Genomic DNA, 13,552 nt, shown 5'->3' with positions numbered 1-13,552 from the left:
AGCAGAATGGCATGGCTCGGTGAAACTAAATATTGTTTGAAATTATTTGATACTAGTCCTAAAACCCGTTTACATGGGCCATTTTTTGCAGTACAGCGGTCCCACCCCTTGCTCTCTCTCTCCCCCCCCCCCCTCTCCCCCTCTCTTTTGCGCTCTCTCTCACTCCACCTCTCTTTTGCTCTCTCTCTCCCCCCTCTCTTTTGCTCTCTCTCCCCCTTTCTTTTGTGCTCTCTCCCCTCTCTTTTGTGCTCTCTCCCCCTCTCTTTTGTGCTCTCTCTCCCCCTCTCTCTTGCTTTCTCTCCCCCTCTCTTTTGCTCTCTCTCCCCCTCTCTTTTGCGCTCTCTCTCCCCCTCTCTTTTATGCTCTCTCTCTCTCCCCTCTCTTTTGCGTTCTCTCTCTCTTTTGCACTCGCTCGCTCTCTCCCCCCCCTTTTGCATGCTCTATCTCCCCCTCTCTTTTGCGCTCTCTCACTCTCCCCCTCTCTTTTGAGCTCTCTCTCCCCCCCTCTCTTTTGCGCTCTCTCTCACCCCCTCTCTTTGGCGCTCTTTCTCTTCCCCCTTCTCTTTTGCGCTCTCTCTCTCTCCCTCTCTTTTGCGCTCTCTCCCCCTCTCTTTTGCGCTCTCTCTCTCCCCCCTTTCTTTTGCTCTGTCTCTCTCCCCTTTTTTTTTGCTCTCTCTCTTCATCCCTCTCTTTTGCTCTCTCTCTCCCCCTCTCTTCTGCTCAGTCTCTCTCCCCACTCTTTTGCTCTGTCTCTCCATCCCTCTCTTTTGCTCTCTCCCCCTCTCTTTTGCTCTCTCTCCCCCTCTCTTTTTCTCTCTCCCCCTCTCTATTGCTCTCTTTTCCCCTCTCTTTATTTCTCTCTCCCCCTCTCTTTTTCTCTCTCTCCCCCTCTCTATTGCTCTCTCTCCCCCTCTCTTTTGCTCTCTCCTTCTCTATTGCTCTCTCCCCCCCTCTCTTTTGCTCTCTATCCCCCCTCTCTTTTGCTCTCTCTCCCCCCCTCTCTTTTGCTCTTTCCCCTCTCTTTTGCTCTCTCTCCATCCCTCTTTTGCTCTCTTTCTTCCCCTCTCTAATGCTCTCTCTCCCCCCTCTTCTTTTGCTCTCTGTCCCCCCTCTCTTTTGCTCTCTCTCTTTTCCCCCTCTTGTTTTCTCTCTCCCCCTCTATTTTGCTCTCTCTCTCCCCTCTCTTTTTCTCTCTCTTCCCTCTATTTTGCTCTTTCCCCTCTCTTTTGCTCTCTCCCCCCCTCTCTTTTGCTCTTTCCCCTCTCTTTTGCTCTCTCTCCATCCCTCTCTTTTGCTCTCTCTTCCCCTCTCTATTGCTCTCTCTCCCCCCTCTCTTTTGCCCTCTCTCCCCCTCTTCTTTTGTTCTCTCCCCCCTCTCTTTTGCTCTCTCTCTTACCCCCTCTTATTTTCTCTCTCCCCTTCTCTTTTGCTCTCTCCCCCCTCTCTTTTTCTCTCTCTTCCCTCTATTTTGCTCTTTCCCCTCTGTCTCTCCCCCTCTCTTCTGCTCTTTCCCCTCTCTTCTGCTCTCCCCCCTCTCTTTAGCTCTTTTCTATCTATTTTTGTCTCTCCCCCTCTCTTTCTATTTCTCTCCCCTATCTCTCGTGCCAACCGCGCCCGACCATGCACCCTGTCACGCCCGATCACGTACATGCCCGGCCACGCCCACTTTTGCCCCACCGCCACAAACAGCTTGTCAGGCAAGGCCAGGTGTGTTTGTCCTTGTGCTGTCTCTACTGCGCATGACAGCTTTGGACAAACACACTTGGCCTTTTATATTATAGGATATACACATTGTTTAAAGAAGCACTTATTTGTTTTCCCCTTTTTCCTAACACTTTATTAACACCAAGTCACTCATTAACCTAACTCTTGTTGAATAATGGCCAAAATGTAATTCGAGACGCAAGAGATTGATGTTAGTCATCTGTTGCTTGAAAAAAAAAAAACTATGTTTATGGATTGTGTCTAATAAATCACTGTGTCTGAAACCCAAAATCTATTTTCCCAAAAAACATTACTGAGCAAATATTGCTTTTAGAAATGAACACAAATTAATATTAGTGATATTTTTATTCTGTGCTAGAAATTAATTAAAAGGACAGTTAAGTCTAAATTAAACTGTCATGATTCAGATAGGGCATGCAATTTTAAACAACTTTCCAATTGACTTTTATCATCAAATTTGCTTTGTTCTCTTGGTATTCTTTGCTAAAAGCTAAACTTAGGTAGGCTCATATGCTAATTTCTAAGTCATTGAAGGCCGCCTCTTAGTGCATTTTGACAGTTTTCACAGCTATACAGCGCTAGTTCATGTGTGCCATATAGATAACACTGTGCTCACTAACATGGAGTTATTTATGAGTCAGCACTGATTGGCTAAAATACAAGTCTGTCAACAAAAAAAACTGAAATAAGGGGACAGTCTGCAGAGGCTTAGATACAAGGTAATCATAGAGGTAAAAAGTGTATTAATACAACTGTGTTGGTTATGCAAAACTGGGGAATATGTAATAAAGGGAATTAAAAAAATAAAAATTCTGGAGTAGACTGTCCCTTCAGATACACAAATAATTGGTAATATTCTAGATTTTCTCTTCCAAATCATCCTACATTATGTTATTTTTTTGTTTGTTTGTTTTTAAGAGAAATAGATTGTGTTCTAGTAAGATCTATTCGCTGAAACAGATACTATCGGCTAGATTACGAGTTTTTGTTGGTAATGGTGTGCGGTGCTAACGAGCCTTTTTTTCTCACCGCTCACTTAAGACAACGCTGGTATTACGAGTTTTCTGCAAGCCGGCGTTAGCCTCAGAAAAGTGAGCGTTGAGCAAAATTTAGCTCCACATCTCACCTCAATACCAGCGTTGCTTAAGTCAACGGTAAGCTGGCTAAACGTGCTCATGCACGATTTCCCCATAGGAAACAATGGGGCAGAATCGGCTGAAAAAAAACCTAACACCTGCAAAAAAGCAGCGTTCAGCTCCTAACGTAGCCCCATTGTTTCATATGGGGAAAGGAATTTTATGTCTACACCTAACACCCTAACGTGAACCCGAGTCTAAACACCCCTAATCTTATACTTATTAACCCCTAATCTGCCTCCCCCAACATTGCTGACACCTGCATTATATTATTAACCCCTAATCTGCCGCTCCGGACACCGCCGTCACCTACATTATACTTATGAACCACTAATCTGCCCCCCCCCAACGTTGCTGCAACTATATTAAATGTATTAACCCCTAATCTGCCACCGCCAACGTCGCCGCCACTATAATAAATTTATTAACCCCTAAACCTAAGTCTAACCCTAACCCTAACACCCCCCTAACTTAAATATAATTTAAATACATCTAAATAAATTTACTATAATTAACTAAATTATTCCTATTTAAAACTAAATACTTACCTGTAAAATAAACCCTAAGCTAGCTACAATAAAGCTAATAGTTACATTTGTATCTACCTTAGGGTTTATATTTATTTTACAGGCAACTTTGTATTTATTTTAACTAGGTATAATAGTTATTAAATAGTTATTAACTATTTAATAGCTACCTAGTTAAAATAAGTACAAATTTACCTGTAAAATAAATCCTAACCTAAATTACAATTACAGCTAACACTACACTATCATTAAATTAATTACAGAAATTACCTACAATTAAAAACAATTAAATTAAATAAACTAAAGTACAAAAAACAACAAACACTAAATTACAGAAAATAAAAAAATAATTACAAGTTTTTAAGATAATTACACCTACTCTAATCCCCCTAATAAAATAAAAAAGCCCCCCCAAAATAATAAAATTCCCTACCCTATACTAAATTACAAATAGCCCTTAAAAGGGCCTTTTGCGGGGCATTGCCCCAAAGTAATCAGCTCTTTTACCTGTAAAAAAATACAATACCCCCCAACATTAAAACCCACCACTTACACACCCAACCCTACTCTAAAACCCACCCAATCCCCCCTTAATAAAACCTAACACTACCCCCTTGAAGATCTCCCTACCTTGAGCCATCTTCACCCAGCCGGGCACAAGTGGACCTCCAGAGGGGCAGAAGTCTTCATCCGATCCGGCCAGAAGAAGAGGACATCCAGACCGGCAGAAGTCTTCATCCAGGCGGCATCTTCTATCTTCTTCCATCCGGAGCGGAGCGGGTCCATCTTGAAGACATCTGACGCGGAGCATCCTCTTCCATCCGACGGCGACTGAAGAATGAAGGTTCCTTTAAGTGACGTCATCCAATATGGCGTCCCATCAATTCCGATTGGCTGATAGAATCCTATCAGCCAATCGGAATTAAGGTAGGAAAAATCCTATTGGCTGATTTAATCAGCCAATAGAATTGAAATTCAATCCTATTGGCTGATCCAATCAGCCAATAGGATTGAGCTCGCATTCTATTGGCTGTTCCAATCAGCCAATAGAATGCAAGCTCAATACTATTGGCTGATTGCATCAGCCAATAGGATTTTTCCTACCTTAATTCCGTTTTTTTTTTAGGGGTTAATAAATTTAATATAGTAACGGCGACGTTGGGGGCGGCAGATTAGGGGTTAATAAATGTAGGTAGGTGGCGGCGATGTTAGGGCCGGCAGATTAGGGGTTAATAAATTTTAACTAGTGTTTGCGAGGTGGGAGTGTGGCGGTTTAGGGCTTAATCTATTTATTAAAGTGGTGGCAATGTCTGTTTGGCAGATTAGGGGTTAAAACATTTATTTAAGTGTTTGAGATGTGTGGGGGGGCCTCGGTTTAGGGGTTAATAGGTAGTTCATGGGTGTTAGTGTACTTTGTAGAACTTTAGTTAAGAGTTTTATGTTACGTTATGGCGTTAGCCCATAAAACTCTTAACTACTGACTTTTAAATGCGGTAGAAGTCTGGACAGGAGAGGCTGTACCGCTCACTTTTTCCTGCAATCGTAATACCGGCGTTAGGCAAATCCCATTAAAAAGATAGGATACGCAATTGACGTAAGGGGATTTGCGGTATGCAAAAATCATGGAAAAAAAAGTGAGCAGTACACCTGTACCTGCCAGACTCGTAATACCAGCGGGCGTTAAAAAGCAGCGTTGGGACCCCTCAACGCTGCTTTTTAAGGCTAACGCAAGACTCGTAATCTAGGCGTATATGTTTTTGTTTTTTTCTTTCTTTTTGGAACCTATTTTAAAGACCATATTTTAATCCCCCTCTGAAACAAGCAAGTGGTACGCATGTCAGGGGTCCCAGAACTGATGCAATGGCTCCAATTCTTTAACCACTTACCTAGGCACTTTCAATATAATTTATTAAACACTTTTGGTAAACCTTGGTAAACCTTTGAACTAGAGTGAGATAAATGTAATTTAGCTCCCGGATTGTCGGAGCTTAGTCAAAGTTTAGAGGCATTCATTCCCACAGCTGTATTAGTGATGATAATTCTGACTGTGTTATCAAACTTACTAATATTTAATAATAATATCTCTCAACAAGGTTTCAAATCAGTATTACAAGTGGTGTGCTAACTTTCCCGCTTTTATCACACCATAACTTAAATGAATATTTAAATGTGTATACGTATATTTATATATGTATGTATATACATATTTACACATGTAAACACATACACATACATGTGCACATATTTACACACACATATATACTGTATATATATATATACATACACACACACGTACATATTTAGACATATATATATATTATATATACATATATATATATATATATATATATATATATATATATATATATATATATATATATATATATACAATTACTGGTCACTTTATTAGGTACCCCTTGCTAGTACCGGGTTGGACCCCTTTTGCCTTCAGAACAGCCTTAATTCTTCATTGTATAGATTCAACAAGGTGTTGGAAACATTCCTCAGACATTTTGGTCCATATTGACTTGATAGCATTACGCAGTTGCTACAGATTTGTCGGCTGCACATCCATGATGCGAATCTCCTGCTCCACCACATCCCAAAGGTGCTCTATTGAATTGAAATCTGGTGACTGTGGAGGCCATTGGAGTACAGTGATCTCATTGTCATGTTCAAGAAACCAGTTAGAGATGATTTGTGCTTTGTGACATGGTGCATTATCCTGCTGGAAGTAGACATCAGAAAATGGATACACTGTAGTCAATACTTAGGTAGGCCGTGGCGTTTAAACGATGCTCAATTGGTACTAAGGGGCCCAAAGTGTGACAAGAAAATATCCCCCACACCATTACACCACCACCAGCCTGAACAGTTGATACAAGGCAGGATGGATCCATGCTTTAATGTTGTTTACGCCAAATTCTGACCCTACCATCTGAATGTCACAGCTGAAATTGAGACTGTTCGGACAAGGCAATTTTTTTTCAATCTTCTATTATCCAATTTTGGTCAGCCTGTGCCAATTGTAGCCTCAGTTTCCTGTTCTTAGCTGACAGGAGTGGCACCCGGAGTGGTCTTCTGCTGCTGTAGCCCATCTGCTTCAAGGTTCGACGTGTTGTGCGTTTAGAGATGGTATTCTGCATACCTTGGTTTTAACGAATGGTTACGAGTTACGGTTGCCTATCATCTCTAACCAGTCTGCCCATTCTCCTCTGACCTCTGACATCAACAAGGCATTTTCTTCCACACACTCACTGGATATTTTCTCTTTTTCGGACCATTCTCTGTAATCCCTAGAGATGGTTGTGAGAGGAAAAAATTCCAGTAGATCAGCAGTTTTAAAGTACTCAGACCAGCCTGTCTGGCATCAACAACCATGCCACGTTCAAAGTCACTTAAAGGGACATCCCAGCCCAAATTAAAATGCACAGTTCTGAATTTTTGTACTATACATGTATTAGCAAAAATGCTTCTAGTAAAAGCTATAGCTGTTTAAAATGTGTATTTAAGTATGCTCCGTGCACCAGCATTTTAAACACAGCACTTGCTCAGAGAGCCTAAGTTGCTTTTATCATCTGGTAATGACTCAATTTGTTAATGGCTCACATGATAGAAGCCCCACTGGTGTTCTGAGCAGTTGCAATATTTAAAATGCAGGTTCACTGAGAATATCTAGCTAAGCTTCACATGCACGTGCAGAGAAAAATGTCCACACTAAAACAGTGATAACTTTTACCAGAAGCATTTTTGCCAATACATCTATATTACAAATATGTTTCTATTCAAAGATGTAATTCATCTATGTGCATTTACACATCTAAAGCCTAATGAAATTAGGTAGAACAAGAGGGGATGGTAATGTCCCCAAAATGACTTGTCTACTCTCATCAGTATAATTTTATATAATATAAACAAAGGATGTTTTAGAATTTCCCTCAGATAGTTATATAATTTTTATGACCACTAACAAGTAATGATCTAGATCAGAGCTTTCCAAACTTTTCATGTTGGTGACACACTATGTAGACCTACATCATTTGGTGACACAGTAATTCAGTTGTACTAGCAAAAAGGAGGTTAAACTAACTTGTTTTAAGAGTTACGGACACATACATAAATTATATAATAACAAAATGCATTTATAAGTAACAGTATGTATGGGCAAGAATTAAAAAAAGTTTAATAACACCAATAGCTACTTACTATTGTAATGGGATGTATGAGGTTGATGGGATGAACACAGTTTCGGAATAATTGGTGTAATATTAGATAAAGACACTCACATTTCATCATCAAGCATTTTTAAGCTTCCACTTCCTATCCATATGTCAAGAGCAGGAGCAGCAATGCACTACTGGGAGCTAGTTGTAAAAAAAATCCCACTGACTTCTGACTTCAGCTCAGCGTTTAAGCTGCCACCCTCAGAGCTCTGTGAGTCCGACTGACTACTGCCCGTGCTGCAAACACACTGCTGTCCCACTCACTGCTGTCCCACTCACTGGCTACACTTGCAGTCACGAGCCAATTAAGGAGACTACATGTGCAGTCAGGAGCCAATGTGCCGCCAAATCCGCCAATGGTAAGTTTCAGTTCCCACTGAGCTGTGCCAATTGGTTAAGATGATCTGTGACCCACTAGGATCAATCACGTGTCAACCATGTGTTGTGTAGCAGGCAGGTGGAAAAACAGAAACCAAAAAACAATTTAAAAAAAAATGTAATTTAAAAAAAAATTGTGCTGAAGCAGGGACACACCTACACACTACTGCCGACACACTAGTGTGTCCCGACACACAGTTTGGAAAGCACTGAGATTCTAGATAATTGTTAAAAAACTAAGGGAGCTGACTTACTGTTTTAAATGGAAAATATGTAAAATATGTGTTAATGTATTTAACTTGTGGTGCCTGTAAGAACCACCTATGTGAAACACAAATATAACTAGGTATCCTGGTACCCAAGGTAAACATCCAGTATGCTTCCCGCTTAGCTAATAAGCGGTCAATATCTCTGCCCCTTTTCGGTCTACATACTTTCTCAATGGTACACCATGTAAATGAATTGAGGTCACCCTTATGATAAATACCAAAATGTTGGACCACTGGAGTGGTAGATCTTGTGGTTTAAAATGAGGAAAAATGCTCTCTAATTCTAGTATTTATGTCTCTAGAGATAAGACCCACATATTGAACCTTACATTGGGTACACTCAATAAGGTATACCACATACTTAGATGTACAGTTCATACATTAACCAATTTCATAGACCTTTTGTGTGACACAACTTGAGAAAGTGGCTGTAACTCTTACATAATCACAGGGCTTACATTTCTGGTGACCGTATTTAAACATGCCCAGATGTCTCAACTATGAACTGTTCGAGTTTATTTTGTTAGGAAGAAGTGTGGGTGATAAGATTGATCCCAAAGTTGGACTTTTTTTTATAAGAGCATCTTAGACCCTTTTTAACTGTTTCCACAAGTTTGTCATCATGCTTAAGTATATGGAAATGATTGCGTATTATAGCACAAATTTGTACATATTGAGCATTATGTCCAGTAACAAATGTTACCCCATCAAAATTCTCTTTATTACTCAATTTGGGTTCCAAAAGACTCTCTCTTGACCTATGCAAAACTGCCTGTTTGGCTTTATGTATTGCTGTGTGATATATATATATATATATATATATATATATATGACTAATCATTTTTTGTATGTGTTTTTTGCAACTTTTTGTATTCCTTACACTTTACACTAGGAGGTAGCTGCTTTCTACCCTCAAAGTTTCAGGTCTGCCTGAAACTTAAGTAAAGAAGCAGTGGTTGTAAGCATCCCAATTTGATCCAATCGGGATGACTGACTCCCCCTGCTAGTGACCAATTGGCCGTGAATGTGCAGGTGGCGGCATTGATAATTGCCGACAGCGTATGCCGGGTGGACATGATCTGTTAAATCTATCCCTAAGTCATAAAGTGCACTTATCTGTTTACTTTCAACTTGTAATATGCAAGATAGCACAGTCACAATACTGGTTATTGAGACCCAGGCTAACATTAATGTGCCACTTGTAATTTAGCCCAATATTTTCTAAATCATAGAAACCAATTTCTTCATGAAATTATAACAAGTCTGGTCTATCATTATTCTCTATGGGATCTATCAAAATATGTAGATTACAATAACTATGAAAATCCAGTAATTCATATGCAAAAGTAGCAGGTTTTCTTTCAAACTTGAGAATTTTTAAAGCTTTTTTTTTTTTTTAAAGAAACTTTCAAATGTAAAATGTAATTATTTTTTTTATATAAAAAGGGTAATGTTAAATATTATTATAATAATGATGATTATTACAGTATATTTGAAGCAAACAGAAAATTAAATGTATGCCTAGGTACAAATGGAACTGATTGCTCACTGACTGATAAGCAGACTTCCTAGTAGTCAATCACAAACATTAAAACATATTTTTTCAGTATAGAAACATCCATTTTACAAATAATAATACTAACTGTAATATTGTTAATGTCTTCTTTGAGATACAACAAAGAAAAAGATACTTTTACGTTTTATGTGTACTCATTCTTTAATCTGGCAAGAGTTTTTATGCTAAGATTTCCCCACTGGCCATTTTAAGAACAGAGTGAGTATAATAGGAAATAACCTTTTTAGAACACAAGGAAATGACAGCTACAACATTTCTGAGAAATGAAAGTTATCAATGAAAAAGAGGTGTTAGCTTTAACTCAATATGAATGAATAGTTGTCTTTTGCAATTATTTTTGTAATTATTTTGTTTGCCAGTAATTTTAGGTTAGCTAGACTTTGCTTATTTTTTTTTTACATGTATATAATTTAAATTACAGGCAACAGCACTTCTGTTCTTAAATATATTACATATGTTCATTCCTATTCTAATTTTTCTAGGTGTTCTTTTTACAATACTAAGTTCTTGTCTCTCTGTCATTTATTATAACTTGCCATAGTGTTGGGGTGACAGGGGCAATGTGCGAGACTAAAACTAAGAAAAGTTGATTTTTTTTAATGTTTTTTTTTTTCATATAAAGAGACACAGCATATAGGCATATAAAACATAAAATTATACAGTCATTAGAACAGATGACAAGATCCAGCAATAAGAGAGGAATGTCCATATTGTAACTGCAAAGCAATAACAATTATATGAAAGAGGAACCCCCATTTTTTAACCTCCTAAAACAAATTAGGTCACTTTTGGACCTCTTACACAGAAAAGCAATGGCTAACTGGAGGATTATAATCATTTCCTCAAACAACTGCTTTCCTGTAAGTTACTACATGCTACAAAACAAAAAGATACTGAGAACAATATCAAGGTATAAGAGCATAGATATGAGGCATATAAATCTGAACTACATCAAATAAGTAGCATGTTTATGTAGAGATAGTCAAAGACCAAATTAGAGAAAAAGAAAATAGATACAACTCAATGCAATAACCATAACATATAGCATAGCTGCACATTATAGAAACGATATTCATAGTCAGTGAGATTAGTCACAGTATGCAAGACCATAGTGTGCAAAATAATTGATAACAGAACCTGCAGATTAACATCAGAAAGTTATAAAATAGCAATCAAAAATGTAAACATTATCAATTGAGTGATCTTCATAAGTGTCTCTACTGGACTTAGCCCATTTAAGATTACACAGATAGAGCATCCAAAAAAAAGTATACGAGTATTATCCACGATCCCAAAAGAACCGCAAATCGGTCGATCCCAAAAGAACCGCAAATCGGTATGCTGCTTTTTTAAGACTTGCTTGATCAACCCAGAATTTGATAGCATGCCTTTTGTTCAATATATCACTGCTTTCATTCAGTAGTTATTTATAAACTACTTGGCTTCTCAAAGAGAGGGGTAGTATCGGAGGTTTCCCGTTTAATTAACTTCTGTGATTAACTTGTATGTAAGCCTCTGCAGACTGCCTCTTTATCTCAATGCTTTTTACACACTTGCATTTAAGCCAATTAGTGCGGACTCGTGTATAAGTCTACGGGAGTGAGCACAATGTTATCTGTATGACACACATGAACTAACATTGTCTAGCTGCGAAAAGCTAATCAAATGCACTGAGATAAGAGGCAGCCTTCAAGGGCTTAAAAATCAGCCTTTGAACCTACTTAGGTTATGCATTCAACAAAGAATACCAAGAGAACAATGCAAATTTGATGATAAAAGTAGATTGGAAAGTTGTTTAAAAATTACATTCCCTGTCTGAATCATGATTAATTTTGATTTTACTGTCCCTTTAATGTAAACCTGTTCATCAGTAAACTGATATAATAATATTAAACATAGCACTGATATGTTTTGCAGTTTTAATAATGATATTAAAATATAACAATTAAGTTATGGTGTATTTTGTACAGTAAGTAAATAACTACATAAGTATTAATCTGGAAACTAAAATAGATCATTATCATATAATTTAAAAAGGATGTCACATCTCTATCAATGTTACACTGTGTGATTATTGCTTAAAAATAAAAAAAAGTAATCAGGAAAATATACTTGTTGCAAGAGGCTGCAATGCAAATTGCATCAGTTTTAAACTAGCATGCCCTTTTGAACCATGATAAGTGACTCCAGGCTCACTTCCTGCTCACATTCTACAGACTGTGTACTGTATAATGGAGCTGTTATTTCATCACAAGGCCTGGGTGAGCTTTTAGCTTAGTAGCTAGCTTGCAAGGCTGATGCAATCAAGGTTTTGCAATTCCATGTGTGGAATTGACTATTCTATTGCAACTGCTCTGTAATATCTTTTTCCCCCCCACCTTGGGTTTAATACTGTACGCTATAAAACAATCACAGTAAATAAATGAGCAACATTAATTTATGTTTACATTAATTTATCTAACATGATTTCACACGAGTTGCTAAATGTTTTCTCTGTATTAATTATATATTGAAAGGTTAAGGATTTTACCCATTATGATTTAGTACATGGTAAAGATGTTTAAACTGATTAATTTGACTTGGCATTGTACCACAACAAAATTATAGCACTTGTTTTATAGATAATTATTACAATTGTTATCTGGACTTTCATATTCTTATAAATATATATTTTGGTGCATTATAGTATTTGCCTGCATCAGTACAGCATTAGTTGTGACCTTTAACAAAAAAAAGAAACAAATATATATTTGTATATGGATTTGGAAGCATACAAGCATTTTAATCTAATAAACACTGTCAGTTTCAAAATTTTATATATTTTCTTTGCCATTTCAGTTTTTGCTGTATTTCAGCGTCATACACCACTAAAGCTAAAGTCGGCTAGGGTCAATCTTAGTCCACCCTCTCATTGCCCTGCAGTTTCCCTTCCTCTCTATTGAACAGACCATAAAATATATATGACTTCACTCTTCTCAGAAGCTGACAAGTAGAATCATGTTTTTTTTTTTTTACCAAACATTAGATTAGATGTGCCTGCAGCACCATTGAAAAGCTCTAAGACACAATGAAGGCAGCACATGTTTTATACTGTGCAGCAAGAGGACAAAGCTAATGGGGCATAGCCAAATATAGCATTGCCTGTAAAGATATAGTGAAAGATATTCACTTCAACACCATAAATCCTTGAACAAAATATTCTCTGGGTCAGTAATTACCCTAGGGTTGCCAGGTGTCCAATATTCAACTGGTCAGTGCAGTATTTTAATAAGCTGTCCAGTAAAGTTTTCACACAAAAAAATACTGGACAGTTTTTCTTAAAGTTTCTGAGTATTAGCTCAATATAAAAAGCCTACTATGCCTTAATGCATTACAAATATGGAGTAGAAAGAAGCAAAGGAAATCAAGATGGTCAAATCACTTCTGTTCTGTCTGCATATTTTACTGGAAACCAAAAAGTAAAATTATTGTTTTGTATGTTACTGGCAGCCAAGGGGTAAAATTACTGTTTAGTTATAAAAAAATATATATTGTGGGATCAAGAGTGGGGTCTAAGGTAGAGCATTTAGTGGGGCATTGCGTGGCCCTACTTACCATTGAGCCCAGTCACCAAAAGATTGTACAGTATTTTTGTGGAGGGCATATGGCAACCCTAATTACCACTCCATTTTTATTGTATTTATTTTATTTTTTTGAAGGGGGTGTTGAAAGTAAAATC

Source organism: Bombina bombina, chromosome 5 (assembly GCF_027579735.1).
Source record: "Bombina bombina isolate aBomBom1 chromosome 5, aBomBom1.pri, whole genome shotgun sequence".
NCBI lineage: Eukaryota > Metazoa > Chordata > Amphibia > Anura > Bombinatoridae > Bombina > Bombina bombina.
This window is presented reverse-complemented; position numbering follows the sequence as displayed.